Source organism: Pungitius pungitius, chromosome 15 (genome assembly GCF_949316345.1).
Source record: "Pungitius pungitius chromosome 15, fPunPun2.1, whole genome shotgun sequence".
Classification (NCBI taxonomy): domain Eukaryota; kingdom Metazoa; phylum Chordata; class Actinopteri; order Perciformes; family Gasterosteidae; genus Pungitius; species Pungitius pungitius.
Genome location: NC_084914.1, coordinates 9,460,561 through 9,473,241, shown reverse-complemented (window position 1 = coordinate 9,473,241; position 12,681 = coordinate 9,460,561). Strand labels below are relative to the sequence as shown.

Sequence of the window (12,681 nt, the reverse complement as noted above, 5' to 3'; positions counted from 1 at the left end):
GGAGCTGAGATGCTTCAGCACAGTGCAGGAAACCGTGGCGACTTCACACCACGAGACAAAAAACAGATGATCCGACAGTTCTCTGCACTCAACGTCCGTCACGGAGGCTGAATTCCATTTATCACCATCAGTGTAAAACAAAGGCTTTTCCATCTTATTTTTCATTGTTGTATGGAAACGCTCAAAAACAGACAAAGCCAGAGGGCGTGTAAAAAACTAAACAGGTATTTCTATCAAACTTTTTTCCCTGTTGGTGGATTGAAAATGTGTGTGCTTGTGTTCACTGTGAACGGATCGGCGGTGCTGTACACCGGTCCGTGGCTCCATCAGCATAGTATTACTTTTATTCACAAACTATTCTGTCTAAAGTGCACTCCCTGCCTGTACTTGAGGTTGTTTGAATTCACGATAGCAGGGGCTTTGAGTTGGATGGAAGGATTTATGAAAACTGCATTTCCATAACCTTGTCAGGTTTTGAGTTGAGACAGATCTTCATCGCCTGCCTTGACAGGGATTTATTCAAGGCTGCTAATAATTGAAGCCAAGTGTCGTCTTTTTTCTTTTTTTTTCGCTTCTGAATCGCCTCATTTAACTGGACCAACAGATTGCTCACAAGAGTGGAGGAAACTATTCCTGAGACATATCTGCTCTGCATAAGGACAATGTTTATTCTCTAGACTAAGACTGTGGAGCTCTCTACAACACCAAAGAGTTACAAAGCACCGCTTTAATCTACAAAAAGATGAACCGCATAAGAAGCAGGACAATATTATGTTGACTTGTAATCCAGTCTGTGTACGTTTTTATGACGGGACACTTGTTTTTTAGTTTTGATCCAATAATTTAGTACCATTGATGTATTAAGGTTCTGTTGTAATCAATTAATCAATTATTTGTATACCATAAAGAGCAAAAACAAGGTGATATTCACTTTAGCAGTATTTCATGGTCCTATTAGATTCATAGATGCACTGCAGCTAAATGTGTTTCTGCAGCCTAGTGGGTCAGTAAAGATCCCTCACAAATCCAAGCACAAGAACTCCAGGGCAATGCTTGTTCATTTCAAAGTTCTTCTCATCTTTGGCCTCCGTTAACCAGGCGCTGGGAGCGCGACCGACTGAAAGTTATCAGGTTGATGAAACAGGTGCACACTTAGTAATAAAAGTACAACGCTATATTATAAAGCTCATCTCCGGATTCGGGTGCTGATTAGGTTGTCTAACAGGAGCTGGGATCAGACAGCCAGCGCGCAGGTACAGCGCAGCTGACAGTAACAGGAGGGCGAGAGACAGTGAGGGCTTTTATAATTGGACAAAGTATTCCGAGGCTCAAAAGCAAATGAAGAGGCTTTTTGGCAGCTAAAGCTTAACAGCTCATTATGGAAAAATGGCTTCTATTAATCCCAGCGCTGACAACCATGAAAAAACGAACACTCAGCGTTTTTTCTCCTTATGTTTCCCTTTTTTATGTGTGAGTGTTTTTGTTCTAATGCCACAGTCATAATGTAGTGTTCTTCAATAGTTACGTGTGAGCGGATCTGTGTGTAACGGGTAAATACGGCCGACCTTGAGGAGAGAAAAAAGCCCGGAGAGGACTCTGTTGTCCATTCTTTTCCCACAGGGCCTTTAACAACCCTGCATTGCACATATGCTCTACAGTGTGATGCAAATGATTTGGCATATGCAGATGTGCTGCATGTTGATGACTCAATGATCTATTGGAGAGGATTTGCTGAGGAAAATAGACTATATTATGCGATAAAAAACCCTTAATCGCTAATATGCATCACAAGCGAAGAGGCTCCAGATATACCTCCCTCTCATTGTTCTTCCTTAATCAAGCACTACTGACCTACGGTCATTTACAGTGCAAAGCTTTTCCCAGCAACCAAATTCGCGCCACAGTGAATGTGTAATGACACTGCAACGAGCATGCAGGCAAAAGGAGAAATTCCTCCATTCTTTTTCTGCATGACTAACACTTGCTGTGTTGCCTCGAAAAGGTCAAACCGTGTGAAAAATGGCTAAAGAAGAAAAACGTAGTGCCTTACTGCCTGTGGAAAGGTGATATTTCTCTCTTTGTTTTCCATTGCATGTGGTCTAATGAATGAAACCTGCACAATCGCTACCAAGGAGACTGGGGGAAAAAACTCCATCCCAATTCATCTCCCTTTGCGGTTGTCTTCTGCTACAGCTCTCCGTCATGCATTACGACAACGCCCCTCCCCCAAATCTTTATCTCAATCCGTCTTTCTCTCCACCTGGTGCTCCACCATTCCTTCTTTCTCAAGCAAACAATGCTTCGTTCCATTCTCTATCTTGACACCTTGCTCCCAGCGAGCCCGTATAGAGGGAGTCACTTAGGCATTAGAGACACTGTCATCAATCCTGGTTTTGTTTTACTGCAGAAAGGAGTGGGCTGTCCTCCTGGCTCCACATTAATTGCGGTGTGGGAACATGGACCCGGATTGTTAAGTACTTGCCTTTTTTTCTCCTCCATTGTACTTTTCTTTGGCCCTCATTTATTTCCTCCCCAATCCATTGGCCCTTCACATCTCACCCCACCCTTTTTACCGATAAATTATTTTATTATTTTTTCTCTCCAGTCTTGCCCTCTTTCGCTGTACCACACATCACTTTGATGTAAACTACCCACGGTGATTCTAGCTTGAACAGGAGTGTGAGACACGCATCCTAGAGATTAATTGTTATTATTTCTGTAGGCCATGATGTTCCCCTCTATCCTCTGCAAACCCCTTTAACACCTCCCTTTGGAGCAAAGGTGTGAGGGTCGAGGAGTATGCGCTGATCAAGCGTTCTCAATCAAATTAGCATGAGGAATGGCGGCAGTGGATTCAAGGGTGCTGCAAGGCGGGGCAGGCAGTTTAATTTGCTTATTCTTTATCTCGAGGCCGCAGTCAACAGGCACAGATTCTCTCCATTTATCATGGTACCCAAATAATATGCTGAGATACATTGTTTCGTCTGCAGAACCCACACAGGGTAAAGGAACAAAGGTAGTTGATAAAGATACAGGGAAAGGGGGGAAATGGATAGCTGAGGGTAAACATGGGAGAGACGGATGGACAGTGAGAAAGATAATGGGTCACAGGCAGCTGCCTCAAAAAAACCTGTTAGATTATTCCCACTGGTTGGTTTATGTTTGCGTGTATGTGTGCACCCACTGGTTTGCAAATTAATACGTGTCACGTCTTCAATGTTTTGAGTGTCCGCCTGAATGCTTTTTTGCGACTTTGTTTTGTACTTTCTGGCTCGTCGTTGCCGTCTTGATCATCAGCCAAATGATCTCTCTTGATGGCAAGTAGTTCATTCCTAATCTACAGAATCTGTATCATAAAGTCCCCCTTTAGTCCACTAACAGCTTGGCTGCAGAGAAAAGCAGCAGCATCAGTCCTCTTAGACAGCATTGCCCAATACACAATCGCTGCAGTTGTAGGCGTAGGGCTAAAGAAAATAGATTTGATTGATTCGGTTGCAGCTATCTAAAGCGAGAGCCGTTATGTGATCAGTGTAGACAGCTGCATGGATTAGAATTAAACGCCATCCATTCAACCAGACGCTTATGAGAAGGTCGAAATGTCAATAAAGTGACAGCCCTGTATGTTCAACTCATAACTCTAACAGTTTTCGGACTTTATATCAATAACTGCCTTGGGCCAATAGTGTGAAACATTTCAGGCCCATTTTTCTAATGTCAATCTCTACCATATATAAAAGGAAGCATGTTTGAGCTGCATCAGAGGGATTCACTATCATACTATTCTGTGAAATGTTTTGGCACCTGTTTTAAAAAAAATGTTATTTCATTTCTTGGTGATACATGAAGGAACAAACCCACATGGACACAGCTGGTTGCACGTCTGCTCTCAGTCCCAAACCTGCGTGTTAACAGTTCTAATACAACATTTTTGATATTCATATTTAGTCGTGAGAATGCAAAAGCTGTACTACCTTTTTACTACATTACTGGCATTGATTATGCTCAAAATGAAGGGAGCGTCATGCCAAAATTGAGATTTGAGGATTTTGAGAGCTCTCAAATACCTCAGAGGTCAAACAAATGTAGTCTGATAAAGTAAAGTGACCCACTTTGTTGGAAAGACAAGAACACTCCATGCATCACTTGCTGTTCAAAGAAGCAGGTTGGAGAATCCTGTTCCTGTTAAAAGTGATATATTCCATGATTTCTGTAATTTTAGTCATTAGTTTTTTCCCATCTAGTTCCTGTGCTTAGAAACACACATTCTTTATTTTTTCCTACCAGTAATCATATTATCACCAATATGCTCCAGTTAGGTATTGTTGTAATAAAAACATAACTTATTGTCATCCCGTTCTGGATATTCTAGTCATAACAAAGCCTGACTGTTTATGAGTCACAATGATGGATAATTTACTAATTGAGAGTGAAAAGTCTTCATATTCCTGCTGCTGAGTCAGGAACAAACATGAGAAGGAAGTTGTAACTTTCTCTATACAAATAACTTAAACTGCTATGTGGATAGACAAGTTGTCACTTCCTGATGCCTTTTCCTTTTATACAGAAACAATGCTGCCAACACGACAACATCCCAAATATCTTTCATCTGCACAGGAACAGCATGATGACATATCATTCCATCTGAAAAGAGACCAACGGAAGTAACAGTAGAGCCAAAAAAAGGAAGTACACTAGAAGCACCAGGGAGTAAAGAGAGAAACACAGACACAAAACAGGGAATAGGGATCATGCAGCATGTGTGTGAGTGAGAAGAAAGATAAAGATAGATATATATATATATATATATATATATATATATATACACACATACGTATAGCCAGGGAATAGAAAGAAATGAATCATCAAAGGATAAGCGAGAGTATTGAATGGACACCCTGATCAAACCAGGCAGGTCGGTCTCCGTGTGCCCCGAGGTACAGAGGAACATATCACTTTGGCTGCCTGTCTCTCTCCTTCCTCTCTGTCCTCCTGCCTTTGTGGAGCTGTTAGATTTCTGGGTGCTCAGTCGTTAGATAATAGTGAGGCAAGTCTGCAACATGAAAGGTTCTGTATGCTCATCAAAGGTTCTGTATGCTCTTTAGAGGCATGACACCTACCTGCAAACCAGATGCAACTGACACTGGCAGACCTGCAAGAATGTCTTATTGTAGTTCGCCAGGGTCCATTGTGATGATCCCGTACCCGACTTGGCCGTTCGCCTGAGCTCAACGCATCATCTTGCCGCCTTTCACGTCCTTGTTTTGGTTTTCTGTGACATGATGGAGAGTTCAGAAAAAAAAGCACTTTCATAATGCTAATCTCTGACCCATTCACACCCATTGATACACTGATGGAAGAAGCTAGCAACATGGACCAGATCTGGAGGAGCCGGGGATCGGTTTGACAATCTTGTGATTGAAGATCAAAGTTGCTCCAGTTTTTATTTGATATGTTGAGTATTATGATATACCACTCACACAAATCCCTCATGGAATGATACCACACTATTCTCTACTACGCCTATGATACTGAATGCTTTAGCTCCTACGATTCTGTTGAGCTGACACACAAATAGGAGCAGGAAAAAGGGCATACAACCCTTTTACAACGTCTTCTCTCCTCACTCTCGTGTCCCGCTCCGTCTCCTCTGTTTGAGCAGGGGACCGGCTCTCTGGGAAGTGTCATGGTGGGTGTATTGATATCTTGCTTTGGGACATACGGATTAGCACTACGTCTCCTCACCCATCTCTCTGTGTTTTCTTCCAGCACGACAGATACATTCACCCTTTTATTTCCCTCCCTCGGGGGTCCGAATCCTTCCTCTGGTTTCCCTCACTGTCTCTATCTCTCCTCCTTCATCAAGGCTCATCCTCATTTGAACTTCTTCACACAGTCTTGTGCATGATGAGTCAATGACTTCCGCTCGCCGTGAACCTGTAAGTCACCTGTGTGACACGTTTTTATTTTGCTCGTGACCTCATATCTGAGCCGCGGGTTCGCCGCCCCCTGATGATTAGCTCGCCGCTGGTTCTCTCCGTGGGGCCTGACGTTTAGACATGAAGAGCTTTCAAAGTCTGTGTAGGGAGCAACATTTTACTTTCCAAATGTTAATTCCATTCAATTATTTTGATCATGTGTTATGTTAAAGTTCAGCAGTACCTAGCTAATGGTATCCATTTGTTAGCACCAATTTTAGACTTCAGGTTAATGACGTTTTTTAATGTAACTCAGCCACTTCCACTAACAGAAAGTTTAAGTATTTGTCGTTTATTTATCGATTGTGGTTTTGTTATGTCCCTCTTAACAACATACATACAACACCATAGTTATTGTTTATAGCTACGTAACAAAAAAAACTTTCTCCAGTCATAATTAACACCACACAGTGAATGGTTAAGTTCCCATCAATGCCCAAGGCTCCTTCAAAATTGGGTCGTGTTTTTCTTTTGTACAGAAACAATGCTACCCTGACAAAATATGTTTAAGCTGCACAGGAACAGCAGGATGGCACATTTCTACAAAGAAGGGCTAAGAAAAACACAAAATGTTTGAAAGAGGGATAAGAGAGAACAACTTGTATAGAAAGCAGGAAATTATTTCTTCAGATTTTAAACTTGTCTTTGCACATTTATCCATTTAGCATTTTGATTTTTAGCTTTGGCCTATTATATCCAGGCAGAGATATGCAAGTGAAAATAATGTGGGTAACACGATTTGTTAAAAGTAGTTTTTATATATTATAGATAGTTAATAGTTAATACACCATGTTGTGAAATGCTTGTGCCCACTTGACCTGCAGGTGTGTGTGTCTTTTTGTCTGAGCTTGTGTATTTTGTAAAACTGCCTCGATGAATGTGGAAATTTGCCTCATCCCGCCTTCAGTGGTCATGAGGCTGTAAAGGACGACACCTTCTCCATCCCCTCTAGAGCCCATTAGTCTCTCACAGGGGTTATTAAGGCTCCATTCCTTTGTATGCAATGTGTAGCTGATGACAAATGTATATGACCTTATTCAATATTGCTAAAATGTCAACCCTCTTTTCTGCATTAATGAGTTGAACACCTCTGAACTGAGACGGATTGTCTGTCTTGTTTCAGTTAAACTAAAGTTTAAGCAATGAGGCAATTTAAACACCAAGAGGAGAGATTGTGTAGCTCTCAGGAATACACTGCAAGCATCTGCTTATCTTTTTCAATACGTTATCTAACTCATCTAATGAAAAATGTCAAATGGTAAACTAGCCGTAAGCCATGTCCAGTTCCTGAAAAAATACACCAAAATGTGGTATTGTTTTGTGTTTTGTGCATTTATTGATAGGAATCACCGCGCTTCTCCGTGGTTGAGGACGATCTAATTGGATCCATATAGGAGTCGGAGTAATTACTTGTCCAGTAATGCTCCACTGGAGCTCCGTCATCAATGCATTGTCAAGTTGCTCACAGCGCCAAACAACCTTTTAGCCTCTGATTGATTTTGCGGAGTACAAAATCCTGTCCCTTATTACCCTATTACCCCCCCTTTTCTATTCGGCACAGGATCAGTCTCTCATTTCTTGACACCGCGTGAGGATTCTCAATTTTTTCTCTTCATGTGTAATGAGCTTAAGGCTTTGTTTGTGTGTATGAGGTTTATAGTGAATGCCCTCTAGTTACTTTATTAAATAGAAAAGGCATCATCTCATATTTTTAAATAAATGCTGTGGGGCCGACCCACTTATAAATATTTTACCATTGTACCATAACTAATTACTAAGAACTTCATGTATGCCATGCAAGTTAAAAAACCTTTATGGGAAAAGGCATACCCTAACCATAATAAAATAAACTACTCTATAATGTGCTGTATACTTTTTTTATCAGTTCTTCTAGCTCTTATCTTGTAGTGTTAAAACATGCTAATAAAACACCCACTGACTTACCTTTTCAAATTATTTTATTAAAAAGATTTTGAATTGGACACTGACTTTCTGTTTTTCCTTACTAGTTTCTTGTCACCTCCTCTGCATTTAAATGCGTCCGTGCCATCAGCAGAGGAGGGAAGCCAAAGCAACTGGTTTGCTGGCAGAGTCAGTGTTTTTATTGGCGTTTGAACGAGAGAAGGTATAAGCTAGCGATGAGATAGTCTTCTCAGAATGAAGACTGAAATAACCCGCTCTTCAAGGATATATCGAGCACTGACCCGTGATCCTAATGTGAGCACAAATGACTTAATGGAATGTGCAGTGAATGGCAGCTGAAACTAATCCAGCAATTCTCTGTGTTCTCGCTCTCTCTCTCTCTCTCTCTCTGACAGTAGCTCGACAGGACCTCAATATACTGACAGGCCAATTAGAGGACAATTTACATATCTGCCTCGCTCCATTTGCCTTGTTCATGTGAGCATAAAATAAGATAATCTGGGTTTTGGACCTGTGTACGACATCAGAGCCACACAGACTAACTTTATTTTCACTCACCCCTCCTCGTCCCTTCTTCATTAGAACAGACTCAGACCTTTGTTGTTGTCCAATACGTTCCGTTCCTAGCTGCGTTAGCCTCTGCTTTACTTTACTAAGCTCTATTTTACACTTTAAACTTCGCCTCGCTCATCATCCGTCCAGGACAATGGTTTTATTTGTTTGTTTTTAAATCTTCTTAATATTCATGTTTCATGAAATGCATTAAAATGCAGGAAATAAAATCACTTTTGTTTGGCAGAGAAGCAGCATATCATTTAACCTGAACAATTTCCATCCCGTCACGTTGCTTATCACAGCCGCACGGCAACCTGTATTGTAATTAATGATGCGGAGCTCCAGGCCAGACTCATTAAGATGACGCACACAGTCGATCAGCTTATTTACCCAGTGTTTCCAATGGAGCTGCTGGGGGACGACTGCCAGGGACAGACGGTCCCGAGGGACTTCTTGGAGGACAAAGTAGTTTTAATTGAGCTAGTATTTTTCATGGAGCTGTGTCAGGAGTTAAAACTCCACCCAGCAGATCTGCCTGGTGTAGTTGTGGGAGGAGATACTTCCATAGCACATTGTTCTGCTTTTTAAATGAAGTCCCCCCCCTGACTGTAATGTACTGGTGTGTTTGAATACTACTTTCCTCGTCCATATGAGAGGAACCATCAAGTTTGGTGTGGTTGTTGTTGAAGGTTATTTTAAAATATGGCTTAATGATAGGATTTCTCTGCATCTACTTCAACTTCCAAGTTTCACTGATACTACAGGTCCCTCTTGGTGACTGTTCTTGGTTTACTCCGATCTGAAAAATGCATTTTTATATATAACTAATTTTTATCCTGATTTTTCCAGCATTGATGGCATGATTAGAATACTTTATTTTGTGGTGACAACAGCAATTTTTCTGTGTGGATAATGTTTTCATTAACAATTACCCCTCTATTTTTTAAATCCCATTAGTTTTCCCCCTGTTTAAAACATCTCTGCTATTCATTTCACCAAAATTATCCCAGTCTACCATCTGCTGAGTGTTTGTTTGATTGCTGCTGTTCAATAAATTAGATTTCAATCTCCTACTAATTTTATTGCCTGAAACACACAAACGCACACATGACCTTAAGACACAGTGTGTACTGCTGGACATGGGTCTCTAGGGTCAATTATGGCGGTGTAATGATTGTAATTGGCTAATTATCAGCCCATTACCCTATTTTATGTCTTATGCAGCAGGTTGTAATTCAGCGGGATTGATTGATGGCCGGTCTTTCTCTGGGTGATGGATGATAGTCAGCGCTGGAAAAGGAGCGCTCCATCATTAATAGTGTCTAGGAATGAGCTGTCATGTCACCAGGCCCACACACGGGCACCGAGCGGAGGGCGAGAGGCTGGAGAGAGACTGCCCTTGACGCAGTGTGAAGGCAATTACTTTGAGTTTACATGATGTTTGCATGTATGCTGCAAGCGGATTTAGGGAAAGTATGTTTCGAGGTTAAATGTCTACATGACGGACGGATACCCAAATTCAAATACACGTTTCAAGAGCCACCCGTATCTCAGTGCCTACTTATCTTCCATGTCAATGTGACTTTACCCAGACAAAAATAGCCAGTTTAATGTCCAGATTTCTCCATCTTTCAACCTTTTCTTTTTTACACTCTCTTCCTGCCTTGCTCGGTGTGTTCTGCCCACGTTTTTGAATACCAATCGCAGTGCCGAGCTCTAGCCCCTCTGAAGTGGTTCAACAGGATCTGACAGCAATGGAAATAAGATTTCTGTCCGTCTTCACCTTCTTTCAGCCATCCGCACAAAAAAGACCGCTGCTAACTTTTCCAACAGAGCCGGAACGTGTGAAAGGCAATTCCAACCGGGTGACAGAGTACCGGATGAGGGCAGCGAGGGGCATCAGTCAAGTGGCCAACAGTCATGGTTTCAGCTAACATATACTCACAGCCAGGCTCCCGGCGCTGCTCCGCCTGCAAAAGACTCCGGGCAGACTGCTGTAGCAGAAAATTACTTTTCAAAATACACATGCACTGTATAACAATGTCCGTTAACTATTTATAGCGTGTGATGCCGAACTGGTGTGAGAAAAGTTTCACCGCCGTCCGTGTGTGACGACAGCGGCCAATATGCAGATGTTTACATGCGTTTGTGTCATTGAGTGACAGTAAAGCAATTAAATGCCATATACCTCTCTTTAAAGTCCCCAGTGGAACCTAGAAACATTGTTAATTATAGTTAATAATAAATAGGGATCAAAATATTTTGCTGGGTATTGCGATGTAATAAATAAGGAGTTAAATAAAGATTTGTTGCTGCATAGCGTCGTATGTAAAGCATGATGCTTTAAGCTCTGAAGCCCCGCGGCTTCTGAACTAATTTACACACGTGTTATTAGTATTCTGTCACAGGTTTCTAATCTAGTGTTACACCCCTCAGGGTGTCTTTGTCTCTGCTAATTGTGAGCGCGCTAATGAGAATAAAGTCCAAATGAAAAAATGTGTGATGTGGGGGCACTCCTGTATCTATGATTCTCTAACTCCCATTGCAACGGCAGTCTAATACCAACCTATTCCTGACCTTTTGTTGACCTTTTGTGTCATTTCACCTTATCACAGCTGTCCCGAGGTGAGGATTCCATCAGGTCAGAGTTCACGCGGGCGCGGCGTTGTGTGCTGACCAAGGCTGGTGTGGTAGAGCAAAATGCATAAATTGGATGTGTCCTCTTCTAAAAAAAAATATTCCAGAAATGTTTAGGGTTAAATACTTCATCCCCTCGTCTGCTTTGTGTCGACAGTTTTGTGCTTTTCAATGATATTTAATGTAAATATTTAACAGAATACACTGAATCTGTGTAAATGTAAGTTCTTCTCGCACTGTGACTCGAGGTAGGAAACCTTTGCAATTGAATGGAATTTTCTCTAAAAACAACAAGACACCTTCCTCAGCTGGCGGGTTGACAAATGATCGAACATGACAGCGCTGCATGCACGAGCTATTGCCCGCCGTCTGTTATGAGAAACATAACTAGCACGCAGAGATCAATGAAAGATGACAGATTAGGTTGTCTTAACCTCCACTGCAAATCAAAACTACACTGCACATTACATCCTCTGCAGATGTTTTTCTAAATTGAACTGGTTTCTACCTCATTCACATGCACTGTTCGTATCTGTCACGGCTTTCTGTGTGTGGTTTCTATGTGTATTTGTATGTTTGTGTGCAGTGAGGCATGTGCATGACAATGTGTGCGTGAGTATGTGTCTCCCATAAACCAGTGGGCCGTATCCTTCTTTTCTTTTTGTGCGGGTGAGCTGACAGAGGTCATAGTCAGAGACACTTTGACATTTACAGCTCAGAGGCTCATGGAGACTCCCCACTGTACCTGGCAGTCGGTGATTATCTCGGAACCAATGATGCCAGCAACACAGGGGTGTCCAAAATGTAGAAAGAAAAGAACCACAATTGTGTGAATGTCACTTATGAGAGGAGAGGTGTGACTCTGTTGAAAAGAAGATAACAAACGGATTATGACGGGTATGAAAGGGTTGTGTAGCAGAGCAGATTGAGCTCAGAGAATGGTCAAAGTAACATCATGCAAATGAGAGTGCAGAGTGCTCCCTGTCCCCTGTGGAATGAAAACTCACACGCATTGTTCCAGGCAACAAGCAATGCCAAAATCAGAAATATTATTGTTTTTATTACTCATGAAATGCTGTCATGCGTCTGAGAGTAGACGGAGAGGGTTGTTTCATCCGTGGCGAGCAGCAGCCGACGGTGGAACGTCGGAGGGAGGGAGGGAGGGAGGTGAGAAACGGGGTCGAAAGAAAGAGTGGTGGAGATGCATCAGAGGCAGCGTGAGGGAGGGTGAAGGTCGCGCTCTACATCCGGGTGTTGGTGTTAAGAGCTGTATCATTGCTGTCCACTCTGACACACGCTACAGAGGAAATGAGAGGCCACAAGAGGAGGAGAAGGTGTGAAAGAGGCGGCGGAAGCCACCCGAGCTACTCAAGAGGTCGATAGCGCTATTTCTACCGTCATTAGTCGCCTCGCACTAGTTCGCTCCTCTTTTTATCTCCGGCAGCGTATCCTCTCAATCACTTTCAATCCACTCACTTTGACCTCTTCTGTCCTACATGTCAGCGGTGTTCCCCACAATTTCCCTGATTTTTTTTCTTCTATTGGTGGGGTTGGGGGAAGGGGGGGGGTCTTGCGCTCTGCCAGACTCCAC

At 42.3% G+C, this 12,681-nt stretch overlaps 1 protein-coding gene across 2 annotated transcripts in view; it reads left to right on the top strand.

Annotated features, from left to right (window-relative positions):
• Positions 1–12,681, top strand: part of clstn2a (calsyntenin 2a) — a 96,064-nt gene that overhangs the window by 46,453 nt on the left and 36,930 nt on the right. The window lies entirely within an intron of this gene.